The sequence below is a fragment of the Bufo gargarizans genome, chromosome 7, assembly GCF_014858855.1.
Source record: "Bufo gargarizans isolate SCDJY-AF-19 chromosome 7, ASM1485885v1, whole genome shotgun sequence".
NCBI lineage: Eukaryota > Metazoa > Chordata > Amphibia > Anura > Bufonidae > Bufo > Bufo gargarizans.
In genome coordinates this window covers 90,990,208-91,004,323 of record NC_058086.1, presented here as the reverse complement: position 1 = coordinate 91,004,323, position 14,116 = coordinate 90,990,208, and positions in this window count along the sequence as shown.

Here is a 14,116-nt window from a genome sequence, read left to right as displayed (position 1 = left end):
GAACATAGTGGATGGATCAAACATAGTTGCTGGATTATTGCTGCCATATAACAGGGGCTGTTGCTGATATAGGGTGTGACTTTTTAGGTATGTGGCACAATATGCAGTCTCATGAAAATGCCCCTTTTGTATGAGAATTACATAAAGAGGTGTAATTATAAATTATATTTATTATATAATAAATATTAATAGTTGTAATCTGCTCGCATCAAAGTTTGTGTAAGGAAATAGGTAAATCTCTCTTCCCTCAACCACAGTCAGAGACAGACCTAGGTGTTATCATCTTGATTGAATTCTTGCTGAGCTCTCCTCCACCTCTCTGCCCAGCCTGTTTTTTTTATTTACTCACAAAAGTTGCAAAAGGGGCTGGCCCAAGACAAGGACACAGGAAGTGATAACATACAGGAAGTGATGACATGTCAAAGGACAGGGAGGGGCAATCAATGTGGCTGGACAGACAATGCACACACCCCATCCCTGTATAAGGAAGGATGAGTCATGTCCATTGTCTGACCAGCCAGGTGGCTGCCCACCCCCATCACTGTCAGCATGGACCTCATTCAATACTGCTCAAAAGTGATCAGTATCTAATGAAGAATATTCTACTGTTTCTTATAGGTTTGATATTATCTGTGAGACATTGCTACGGCTATTGTCAGTATACGGTACGAGTATACCGACAAGGCAGATATGCATGTCTTAAAAGCAGATATGTATCCAGAAAGCCACAGCAAAGGTATAATATGTATCTCTCGTTATGCAGACTTCACTTCTCTAATGTGTATAGACATTTGAAGGGAAGAAGCCCAGTGCTTGCACTTAGTGCTCACAAATGACAAACGCCCCCCTACATACTGAGAACACGTCTCCAAGCCCATGAGAAGGTTTTCATACTGACGGTTTTACCACTGGTCCCGATTCAGCCAAAGTACCCTCTGCTAGAGCATTCTTTGGCTAAATCCAACACAGGGAGACAGATGACAATCTAAAAAAATACCACACACATCCTAAAATAAAATGTCTGCATAATAAAATTTCCACAACAGAGGCCACATGGGGCCAATATTTGACCATTATATACATTTTTTCACCCTGCTGTCTCACGGGCACCCTGTCTGCCTATGCTCTCCATACAGTCTTTAAAATCTCTCCCTACGATCTCCCTGCACTCTCTATATCCAATATTCTTATATTAATAGCTTGTGCAACATTGTACCTAGTGCATTCTCACTTGTCATGTCTCTCCCTAAGCTCAGCTCACAGTGAAATGGCGAGGACCATGCAGGATTAGGGTTTTATAGGGCTGTGACATCACAGAAGACGGCTACCTGCGTATTGGCTGGCTGCACGGCATATTGTGTTCCTGGGCTTCAAACTTTCACTTTGTAACACCTGCAGCTGCCATGTTAGAAAAAAAGAAAACATTAGTTACCACAAAGCGTGAGGAAATTCGGATTTGTGTAGAAACTTATCTAAACTTCGGATTGAATTTCACTTTGGATGCTTTGTTTCGCTCAACACTAAAGGTGATAGTGCCTTTTCTTAAGGACAATGTATTATTTTGTTAGCCTTACAATGACCTCAAGCCAGACATAGATATGAATATCCCTGCAGTATAAGGCACAGCTGTTATTTGCCCTCTGCCACATAAAAAGTCAGATTATTGCATCAGTACGACTCCTGGGCTCCACCACTCATTCCAAATTCTTCTTTATCTTGTTGCTCCAGAAGTGGGGAGTCATTGAAAGAGACAATTGAAAACATTTTCCTCTATCTTCCTTGCTTCCCTTGTCAGTAATTAATTGCTTGCATGATGTTATTAACCTATATTGCCCAGATCTTAATTAGTTGAGGCAGTTTCTTCTTCTGTTGGTCAAGTAGATTTGCATACAGAATGGCTGGAGTGATGGTGCTCTCAAAGTCATTGAAAGTTTTTGGAAAACAAATCATTATAAAGCAAAATGACTTCACTCAATGCAATGTATGTCCTCTGCAGTCATGAACTAATGCACATCTTCTTTATAGAGGACTTGTTAACTTTTTTGACATGGCTGTTTTAGTAACTTGGTTGCATTCCTCATGTAATAACAATTGTGGGGTATCTTTTCATGTAATGTTATGTTATGTCATTCCTCTTTTATTCCTGCCAGAAGCTTATGATTAAAAGTACAGCTGTGTGTTACCAGTTGGGGCTGTGTCCCTACACAGTCTAAGGGCCCATTCAAACAGCCATATAATTAGGTCCACATCCCATTAATTTCAATGGGCTGCAAAAGATGCAGACAGTACACCTTGTGCTGTCCGCATCTGTTCTTCCGTTCAGTGGCCTTGCAAAAACAAAATAGAGCATGTTCTATTCATTTCTATTATAGGGCTGCCCTGCATCCGTGTTTTGCAGGTCTGCAATTTGTAGACCGCAAAAATGGATTTGGTTGTCTGAATGAGCCCTAACACTGGCAGCACTGATTAGGTAGTGTCAGACTGTACAGGGACACCATATGGCTATGGCCCTCAGTCCGCTCCAGTGTGGGCGCTATCTTTCAAGACCCGATGTGTGACATGCTATAACATCACATGTCGGGAAAGGGCTAAAGGAAATGTATATTGACCTGGAAAGTTAAGATGCTATTATGTTTTACAAAAGCTATTAAAATCCCTTTTATTGGGCCAGTTTCAAATTTGCTATACTGTGCAGGGCAAAGTTCCCAGCAGCAGCATTAAAGTAAGGAATATATCGAACATTGCAGGAGATGCACGGCCATCAAACGCTACTAGTAGCTGCAACCACAGCATGGTATTGAACATGACTGACAAGGCAGGGTATGTGTGGCTGTGTAGGGGTAGTAGTAGTTGCAGCAACAGGACAGTATGGAACAGGCTCAGGGGCCCACAGGAGGATTCACCTGTTCCCCTGTGGGCCCCTAGTCTCCCACCCCCTGCACAAGTGGCACATAAAACTTACTGCAGCACCTCAACCAGCCTATGTTCATATAAGAAACTTAATAGATTATTAAAGAAACTCCCCAGTTTATTATTATAGACACAATCAGACAGCTGAGATGACTTCTAGGTATAGAGGGAAGCTACTAGTATCCTCTATTCCCCAGGACCTCAAAGTAGCTACAGGGACCCCTATATTCAATTATCTGGTAGCATCTTGCTGTCATGTGAGCAGGTAATATTTAAATGTATCTGTATGGTGGGTCCCTAAAATAAATGTTACTGGTGGACCCTAGGCACCCCAGTCCAACACTGTTATGGAACTTTATGTTCAAGGCAGATGTGCAGCTTTGTAGTGGTAGTAGAAGTAGTAATTGTGACAACATATTTTTGTTTTCTCCCACACATTCAGTTATAAGTGACTGAAGATGAAGTGGAGGAGGAATAGTCAGTCCTTTCCGATACCATTGTCATCACTGTCCCTTTTCCAAGACTGTGATATATGTCGAGTATCACTACCTTCACTACTACCAGTGCCCCTAGCACTGAAGATGAAGTGGAGGAGGAATAGTCAGTCCTTTCCAATACCATCGTCATCACTGTCCCTTTTCTAAGACTGTGATATATGTCGAGTATCACTACCTTCACTTCTACCAGTGCCCCTACCACCAACACCTCAATCAACACCTTGGCTATAAGTGTCACTACTAGAGTTGAGCGGAAACCTGCATGTTCGGGTTCCACGGGTTCGGCCGAACTTCACAAAAAAGTTTGAGTTCGGGACCCAAACTTGGCCCGAACTTGACCCCGAACCCGAACCCCATTGAAGTCAATAGGGACCCAAACTTTTGAGCACTAAAATGGCTCTAAAAATGACAGGGAAAGGGCTGCAAATGCCTGCAAAATGTGGTTAAGAGAGTGGCAAGTGCTCTGCAAACAAATGTGGATAGGGAAATAACTTCAAATAACATAAAATAGCTAAAAATAAAAAATTATAATCTTGATCTAGGAGGATGAGGTCCATATGATGAGGGAGTGGATGTGGCAGTGTAGGTGGAAGTGGCGGTGGTGGAGGAGGAGGAGGTGGCCTACATTGTTTTTTTTTGTTTTAAATTTTATTTTTACTTTTTTTTAATAAGGGTTTAGCCGTGCTAAACAAACGTTCAGACAATACACTGGCTGCAGGGCAGTCCAGCACCTCATAGGTGTGAAGGGCAAGCTCAGGCCATGTGCCCAATTTGGACACCCAGAAGTTGCAGAGGACAGACCCATCGGTCAGTTCGTGTAGGCGTGTGCACAAATACTGCCCCACCATGTCGCACGCCCCCGTGATGTATACGATCCAATTTTATATCTGCTCCATCAACTTTCAATGTTCTTTTCTACGCCTACTATCTTGATCACGGTTAGCGGCGAATCAGGGTACCACGCTGGAGAGGGAGCGTGAGAAAGGGATAGCACATCCAAGGGAAATCAATGGATGCAATTTAATTGTGATCGAGTGGAAATGTGGGAGAAGTTATTAAAAAGGAAGAATCGAAGGAAAGGAGGGGGCCCACGGCAATTACCCACTGCCGACTTAGGGAGGCAGTGACGATAAATAACAATACAGGACTCTTAAGATGCCCTGTTATTGGAATGATTAATAAAAAATTATAGGGACTGGCACTGGGGTATTTAGGATTTGGAAACGTTAGACAGGAGAGGCCCTGCTGCCACTTTGTTGACTCATAGATAACTTCTGCCTGATCGAACCGTGACATCCACCATCCATTTGGATATCTTCTCAATCAACTTTCGATGTTCTTTTCTGAGCCTACCATGTTGTTCACGGTTATCGGCGAATCAGGGTTCCACGCCGGAGAGAGAGAGAGAAAAAGAGACCACATCCAAGGGAGGTTAATTTTTTTTAATTAAATATGATCGAGCACAAAAGTGGGACAAATTATTGAAGAGCAAATGTGGGACAAATTGTTAAAGTTTAACTCCTTAAGGACCGTGCTAATTTTCACCTTAAGGTCCAGGACATTTTTTGCATATCTGACCAGTGTCACTTTAAGTGGTGACAACTTTAAAACGCTTTGACTTATCTAAGCCATTATGAGAAAGTTTTTTCGGCACATATTGTACTTCATGACACTGGTAAAATGGAGTAAAAAAAAAATCATTTTTATTTATACAAAAAATAAAAAATTTACCAAAAATTTGCAAATTTCCAAGTTTCAATTTTTCTACTTCTATAATACATAGTAATACTTACAAAAAAAGTTATCACTTTACATTCCTCATATTTCTACCTCATGTTAGGATAATTTGGGGAATAACATTTTATTTTTTGGGGACGTTACAAGGCTTAGAAGTTTAGAAGCAAATCTTAAATCTTTTCAGAATTTTTGTGAGGCTTACATAATAGAAACCACCCAAAAATGACCTAATTCTAGAAACTACACCCCTCAAGGTATTCAAAACTGATTGTACAAACGTCCTTAACCCTTTAGGTGTTCCACAAGAGTTAATGGCAAATGGAGCTAAAATTTCTGAATTTCGATTTTTGGGCAAATTTTCCATTTTAATCCATTTTTTCCAGTAACAAAGCAAGGATTAACAGCTAAACAAAACTCAATATTTATTGCCCTGATTCTGTAGTTTGCAAAAACACCCGATATGTGGCTGTAAACTACTGTACGGGCACATGGTAGGGGGGGCGCTGTGTGGTTTTTGGAAGGCAGATTTTGCTAGACTGGTTTATTTACACCATGTCCCATTTGAAACCTCCCTGATGCACCTCTAGAGTAGAAACTCCATAAAAGTTACCCTATTTTGGAAACTACGGGATAAGGTGGCAGTTTTGTTGGGATTATTTTTAGGGTACATATGATTTTTGGTTGCTCTATATTACATTTTTGTGAGGCAAGATTACAAAAAATAGAAATTCTGAAATTTCATCTCCATTTGCCATAAACTGTTGAGGAGCACCTAAAGGGTTAATAAAGTTTGCAAAATCAGTTTGAATACCTTGAGGCGTATAGTTTCTTAGATTGGGGTCACTTTTATGGAGTTTCTACTCTAGGGGTACATCAGGGGTTCTTCAAATGGGACATGGTGCTAAAAAAAAAGGCCATCAAAATCTGCCTTCCAGAAACCATACGGCGTTCCTTTCCTTCTGCGCCCTGCCGTTTGGTCATACAACAGTTTATGACCACATATGGGGTGTTTCTGTAAATTGCAGAATCAGGGTAATAAATATTAAGTTTGGTTTGGCTGTTAACCCTTGCTTTGTTACTGGAAAAAATGAATAAAAATGGAAAATAGCTGTTTTGGCACTGTTTTTATTTAAAATTTTTGACCGTGTTCATCTGAGGGGTTAGGTCATGTTTTTTTTTATAGAGGAGATTCTTACGGACATGGCAAAAAAACTAAACATTTTAGTATCTCCATAGTCTAAGGCCCCTTTCACACGAGTGAGTTTTCCGCGCGGGTGCAATGTGTGACGTGAACGCATAGCACCCGCACTGAATCCTGACCCATTCATTTCAATGGTGGGTCTGTGTACATGAGCGTTGTTTTTTACGCATCAGTTCTGCGTTGCGTGAAAATCAGCATGTTCTATATTCTGCGTTTTTCAAGCAGCCCAGGCCCCATAGAAGTGAATGGGGCTGCGTGAAAAACGCATCGCATCCGCAAGCAAGTGCGGGTGCGATGTGTTTTTCACTGATGGTTCCTAAGAGATGTTTGTAAACCTTCAGTATTTTATCACGCGCGTGAAAAACACATCAAAACGCATTACACCCGCGCGGAAAAAAATGAAACAACTGAACGCAATCGCAGACAAAACTGACTGAACTTGCTTGCAAAATATTGCGAATTTCACTGAACGCACCCTGAACGCATCCGGAGCCAATCCGTCACGCTCGTGTGAAAGAGGCCAAAGAATTATTACACTTTCTCTGATGTAAGGTGACAAAAAAATATCTTTTTTTGCACTGTTTTTATAAAAATAATTTGACCGTGTTCATCTGAGGGGTTAGGCCATGGGGTATATTTATAGAGAGAATTCTTACGGACGCGGCAATACCTAATATGTCTACTTAATTTTTATTTATTTAGGTTTTACATTATAATATCCTTTTATAAACAAAAAAAACATTTTAGTATCGCCATAGTCTGAGTGAATTATTATTAATACTAGAATTACTATTTTGAGGGGCATATGACTTTTTGATCGCTTGCTATTACACTTTTTGTGATGTAAGGTGACAAAAAAATACATTTTATTGCACCGTTTTTATTTTATTTTTTTGACCGTATTCATCTGAGGTGTTAGGTCATAGAGTATTTTTATAGAGCAGATTCTTACGGACGCGGTGATACCTAATATGTCTACTTTTTTATTTATTTCAGTTTTACAAAATAATATTTTTGAAAAAAATGTATTTTGTTTTAGTGTCTTAAGTCTGAGAACCATAGTTTTTTTTTCTGATTGTCAGTGGCTAAATGGAAATAAAATTGGGGAAGGGGAATATAAATTTAGTACTCCATGGAAGTGTGGTACTCCCTGAAGCAATCGTCAATGCAGAGGCCCAGATGTTTGGGGCACGTGTCACACTGAGTGGCGGTGTCCTTCCGTATCACCCTCCTGTGACACACTCCAGTTCCCGAGGTACTCTGGCCTGCTCTTTCCCAGTCAGAAAAGATTAGGGCCTTGAGGACTGCCTCATTGAAGTGCAGGAATTTCCCTGTGTTGCCAGCGCTCCAGGACAGCACAAAAGAGTTGTACAAGACAACCTGTACCAAGTAGACCGCAACTTTTTTGTACCATGCCTGGGTTTTGCACATGGCATTATATGGCTTGAGGACTTGATCAGAGAGATCAACTCCTCCCATATACCGATTGTAGTCGACGATACAATCGGGCTTGAGGACCATTGACGCGGCACCTCGCACAGGGACAGGGGTGATGCCGTTACCGTGAATTGTGGACTGTACAAGGACATTCCTCTTGTCCTTATATCTGACCAGCAACAGGTTTCCACTGGTAAGGGCACGGGTCTCACCCCTGGGGATAGGTACCTGGAGGGGGTGGGTAGGGAGGCCGCATAGATTTTTCCACACGGTCCCACAAGCGGACGTGGATCTGGCGGTGAGGGACTGGAACAAGGGGATACTAGTATAAAAGTTATCCACGTACAGGTGTGTAACCGTTATCTAGCAGTGGGTGCATAAGGTCCCACACAAGTTTCCCGCAAAAACCCACAGTGTGGGGACATTCTGGGGGTTGAATACGGGAATCTCGCCCCACGGACACACAAAACTTGTAAGTGTACCCTGAGGTACTCTCACAAAGTTTGTACAGCTTCACGCCATACCTCGCCCGCTTAGAGGGAACATACTGGCGGAAAAGGAAGTCTCCCCTTCAAAACAATGAGAGACTCATCAACCGCGACCTCCCTTCCAGGTACATAGGCCTCCCAAAATTGGGCCCCAAAGTGATTGATGACCGTCCTGATTTTGTACAGGCGGTCATGGGCAGGATCACCTTGGGGGGGGGACATGCAGCATTATCTGCATAAGTCAGGCATTTCCGGATGGCCTCAAACCAGGTACGTGGCATGGCCTTACTGTAAAGTGGGGTCTGGGAGAGGACGTCCCCACTCCAGTATTGCCTGACACTGGGATTTTTGACTAGACCCGGAGTCCAGCCACCGGCCCTAGCCAAAAAGGAGCCTGGGTGTTGAGCAATGAACTGTTGGGTGTACAAGTTTGTTTGCTCCACCATTAGATTCACAAAGTGGTCACTGAAAAAAAGACTAAAATATTCATATTCAGTGAAGCTCACTGTCGGAATCTGCTTGGCCAATAAAATCAGGAATCATAGGCTCAAAATGCTCTTGGGTACACCAGACAAGTTCACCGGTAGGGCTCAGGTGGATTTATCTGGTGGGCCCAAAAATTTGTATGAGCCCCAGAGCTGCTCGTACTAGTGTGGGCCACAGGGTCCCTAGCATGGCGGTCCCCTTGCTCCGCTTGGGGGCTCATCCTCACTGGGGCTCTCAGAGTCGGAGGCAAGCAGGGCATATGCCTCCTCGGCTGAGAATGTCTGGCGGGCCATAGGTGAGTGTGTGTGTGCGTGTGTGTGCATGCGTGGAAAAATGTATTCAGTGTGCGTGTGTGTGGGGGACGGGTGCTCATGGACTTTGCCCTACACCTAAGGCCTCATGCACGCGACCGTTGTGTGCATCCGTGGCCGTTGTGCCGTTTTCCGCTTTTTTTCGCGGACTCATTGACTTTCAGTGGGTCCATGGAAAAATTGGAAAATGCACCGTTTTGCAGCCGCATCCGTGATCCGTGTATCCTGTCCGTCAAAAAAATATGACCTGTCCTATTTTTTTGATGGAAAACGGTTCACGGACCCATTCAAGTCAATGGGTCCTTGAAAAAACACACAAGATTGGCATCCGTGTCCGTGATCCGTGGCCGTAGGTTACTTTCATATAGACGAATCCGAAGATCCGTCTGCATAAAAGCTTTTTCAGATCTAAGTTTTCACTTCGTGAAAACTCATATCTGACAGTATATTCTAACACAGAGGCGTTCCCATGGTGATGGGGACGCTTCTAGTTAGAATACACTACAAACTGTGTACAAGACTGCCCCCTGCTGCCTGGCAGCCCCTGATCTCTTACAGGGGGCTGTGATCCGTACAATTAACCCCTCAGGTGCTGCACCTGAAGGGGTTAATTGTGCGTATTATATCCCCCTGTAAGAGATCCGGGGCTGCCAGGCAGCAGGGGGCAGACCCCCCTCCCTCCCCAGTTTAAATTTCATTGGTGGCCAGTGCCGCCCCCCTTCCTCCCTCTATTGTAATAATTCGTTGGTGGCACAGTGTGCGGTTTCCCCTCCCCCCCCCAATCATTGGTGGCGATCGGAGTTCCAGTTTAATCGCTGGGGCTCCGATCGGTAACCATGGCAACCAGGACGCCAGCAGGTAAGTATTATGCGTCTACTATTGTACTATTGCTAAGTAACCATGGCAACCAGGACTGCAGTAGCGTCCTGGTTGCCATGGTTACCGATCAGAGCCCCAGCGATTAAACTGGGACTCCGATCGGAACTCGGCTTCCACCAATGATCGGGGGGAGGGGGGGAGGGGAAACCGCACACTGGGCACCAATGTTGTTAATGCTATATAGGGAGGGGGGGCCAATGGGGGGCGCACACTGTGCCACCAACGAATTATTACAATAGAGGGAGGAAGGGGGGGGGGGCACACACTGTGCCACCAACAAATTATTACAATAGAGGGAGAGAGGGGGGGGCGCACACTGTGCCACCAACAAATTATTACAATAGAGGGAGGAGGGGGGGGGGGGGCGGGGGGCTGCACACTGCCCCCTGCTGCCTGGCAGCCCCTGATCTCTTACAGGGGGATATGATACGTACAATTAACCCCTTCAGGTGCGGCACCTGAGGGGTTAATTGTGCTGATCACGGCCCCCTGTAAGAGATCGGGTGCTGACAGGCAGCAGGGGGCAGTCATGTACACAGTTTGTAGTATATTCTAACTAGAAGCGTCCCCATCACCATGGGAACGCCTCTGTGTTAGAATATACTGTTGGATATGAGTTTTCACAATGTAGCTCATATCCGACAGTATATTCTAACATAGAGGCGTTCCCATGGTGATGGAGACGCTTCAAGTTAAAATATACCATCGGATTGGAGAAAACTCCGATCAGATGGTATAAAGGGACTCCAGACTTTACATTGAAAGTCAATGGGGGACGGATCCGTTTGCAATTGCACCATATTGTGTCAACGTCAAACGGATCCATCCCCATTGACTTGCATTGTAATTCAGGACGGATCCGTTTGGCTCCGCACGGCCAGGCGGACACCAAAACGACTTTTTTTTCAAGTCCGAGGATCCTCCAAAAATCAAGGAAGACCCACGGACGAAAAAACGGTCACCCCGTTTTGCGGACAGTGAAAAAATACTGTCGTGTGCATGAGGCCTAACAGAGGGGAAAAAAAACTAACTAAAGAAATTAGAAAATCCCCAAAAGTGTAAAAAATAAAATAAAGATTCAAATGCGCTGATCAGCGGTACAAAGTTGATCAGCAGTGGGGTGGGCGATGCGCTAACAGTGGCCAGACCCCAAGAGTGCCGGCCACAGTCAGTGCATGCAAAAAAAAATGCAAAAAGAAAACTTCAAAATGTGTGTGTGGGGGCAGGGGGGGGCAAGCTGCAGCACCTCTGGGGGGTCTAGGGTAACACAGCTGAGTGCTGTAGACCCCAGGCACCCGATCCGGTGCTACAACCCAATAACAAAAATATTTTTTCCTAACTCTCCCTCACTATCCCTGCCTAATCTACCTCTCCCTACCTCACCAAAATACACCGATTTGTGACGGATGGCACAAAAAAACTCACAGTGAAGCCGAGCTCCTCTTTCTGCCGCTCCACGGACCTGTATGAGCGGGAAGAGGAGCTCCGGCAATTCAAAACTGCTGCTCCACCTGCCCACGTGCCCAGACGACAAATCAGAAGCGATCCTGAGAGGTGGCCAATCCACCTCTCAGGATCGCAGGACGGTGATTGGTGGTGTATTAGCACATCACCGATCACCGTCCTATTCCGTGTTATCAGGTCACCAGAGCCTGAATTGACCAGCGGTTTGCTGCTATCGCCGACCCGAGGGTGTCCTTAAGTACCAGGACATCAGGGTGTACCTGTACGCCCTGTGTCCATAACATGTTAAGCATCAATTAAAGAATAATTTTTTTAATTGAATTCCCTGTCAACTATGCAGAGCAGGGGTTTGTATACGGCAAAATTGGTAAAATGTCACCTGACAATGTAACAGACTAATTTTTGAAATTTATGTCCCTATCACCTATGCAGAGCAGGGGTTTATCACGGCAAAAATGGTCAAATGTCACCCAAGAATGTAACAGACAAATGAATGCTTTTTTTTTTACCTGTCTACTAGGTATAGCAGTGCAAAACCTACAGAAGTATCATAAATATCATAAATACTTTATTAATTGCAAATATATATCAAGGACATAGTCATTAAAAACCAAGTAGACAGAGAAAAACACCACCCTGATGGGACATAGGCTACAGACAGTGTTGTCATAAATTAATATATAATAAATAATGAATCAATAAATAACACAAAGGTAGGTCACATATAATTACATAATGTATACATGGGGGACAGCAGGTTACCAGAATAATAATCACTAGTCCAAAAGAACGTCAGAAATCACCACCAACTTCTACCCATATAGCCTGATGTCATTATAGAGATAAAAAGAGACCTACCAAGACAAGTGCCGTATGTCAGCAAACAGGATGGCGCTACCCCAACGTGCGTTTCGGCATGCCTTCGTCAGAGGGTAGAGCAGGGGCATATCACACCCAAAAATTTGTGAATTTCACCCGAATATGTAACAGACAAATTAATGATTTTTTTTTACCTGTCTACTAGGTATAGCAGTGGTATATCACACACATAAATTGGTGAATTTCACCAAAAAAGTAATAGAAAAATTATTGTTTTTTTTTACCTGTCTACTTGGTATATTAGTGTTATATCACAACCAAAAATTGGTGAATTTCACTAGAAAATGTAACAGACAAATTAGTGATTTTTTTAACCTGTCTACTAGGTATAGCACTGGTATATCACACCCAAAAATTGGTAAATTTCACCATAAAATGTAACAGACAAATTGGTGAAATTTTTTACCTGTCTACTAGGTATAGCAGTAGTATATCACACCCAAAAATTTGTGAATTTCACCCAAAAATGTAACAGACAAATTTGTGAAATGACACAAAATAAATACGTACAAATTAAAAAAATTTAACTTATTATGAGGTGGAGGTCCATATAGAGTAGGAGTTTGAGTAGGCGGTGGACGTAGTGGTATAGGTTGAAGCGGCGATGGAAGGACGAGGTAGCCAACACTGGTTTTTGGCTTTAATTATTATTATTTGTTTTTTAAATTAGGTTACACTCCAAAAGAGTGTGAAATATCCAAAATGCAACAATGAGCAATTGTTCTGTAGTATAACAATGGCTGATTAAGGCCAGTATACATGTCTATTCTGCACAAGGTACAAATAAGTCCAGTGGGATCCATGCCTGGTTCATTTTAATGAAAGTGAGCTTGTCCACATTGGCTGTGGACAGGTGGCTGCGCTTGTCTGTGATGACGCCCCCTGCCGTGCTAAACACACGTTCAGATAATATACTGGCTGCAGGGCAGAACAGCACCTCCAAGGCGTAAAGGGCAAGCTCAGGCCATGTGCCCAATTTGGAGACCCAGAAGTTGAAGAGGGCAGACCCGTCATTTAGTACGTGTAGGCGTGTGCACACATAGTGGCCCACTATGTTGCTGAAATGCTGCCTCATGCTAAGACGTTCCATATCAGCTGGTGGTGCTGGTCGTTGTGGCATGCTGACAAAGCTTTTCCACATTTCTGCCATGCAAACCCTGCCTTCTGAGGTGCTGGTGGTGCCCCAGCTGAGTTGGCAACCTCCTCCTCCTTCTCTGCCTTCGCCTTATGCTTCCACTCGGCTCTCAGGTGGGAATGCCACCAGCAGCGCGTCTACCACCGTGCGCTTGTACTCGCGCATCTTACGATCACGCTCCAGTGACGGAATTAAGAACAGTATGTTGTCCTTGTAATGGGGATACAGCAGCGTGGCCACCCAGTAATCAGAACAAGTTAGAATGTGGGCAACTCGGTGGTCGTTGTGGAGACACTGCAGCATGTAATCGCTCACGTGTGCCAGGCTGCCCAGAGGCAACGAAAAGCTGTCCTCTGTGGGAGGTGTATCGTCTGTGACCTCTGTATCATAGAAACATAGAAACATAGAATGTGTCGGCAGATAAGAACCATTTGGCCCATCTAGTCTGCCCAATATATCTGAATCCTATGAATAGTCCCTGGCCCTATCTTATATGAAGGATAGCCTTATGCCTATCCCATGCATGCTTAAACTCCTTCACTGTATTTGCAGCTACCACTTCTGCAGGAAGGCTATTCCATGCATCCACTACTCTCTCAGTAAAGTAATACTTCCTTATATTACTTTTAAACCTTTGCCCCTCTAATTTAAAACTGTGTCCTCTTGTGGTAGTTTTTCTTCTTTTAAATATG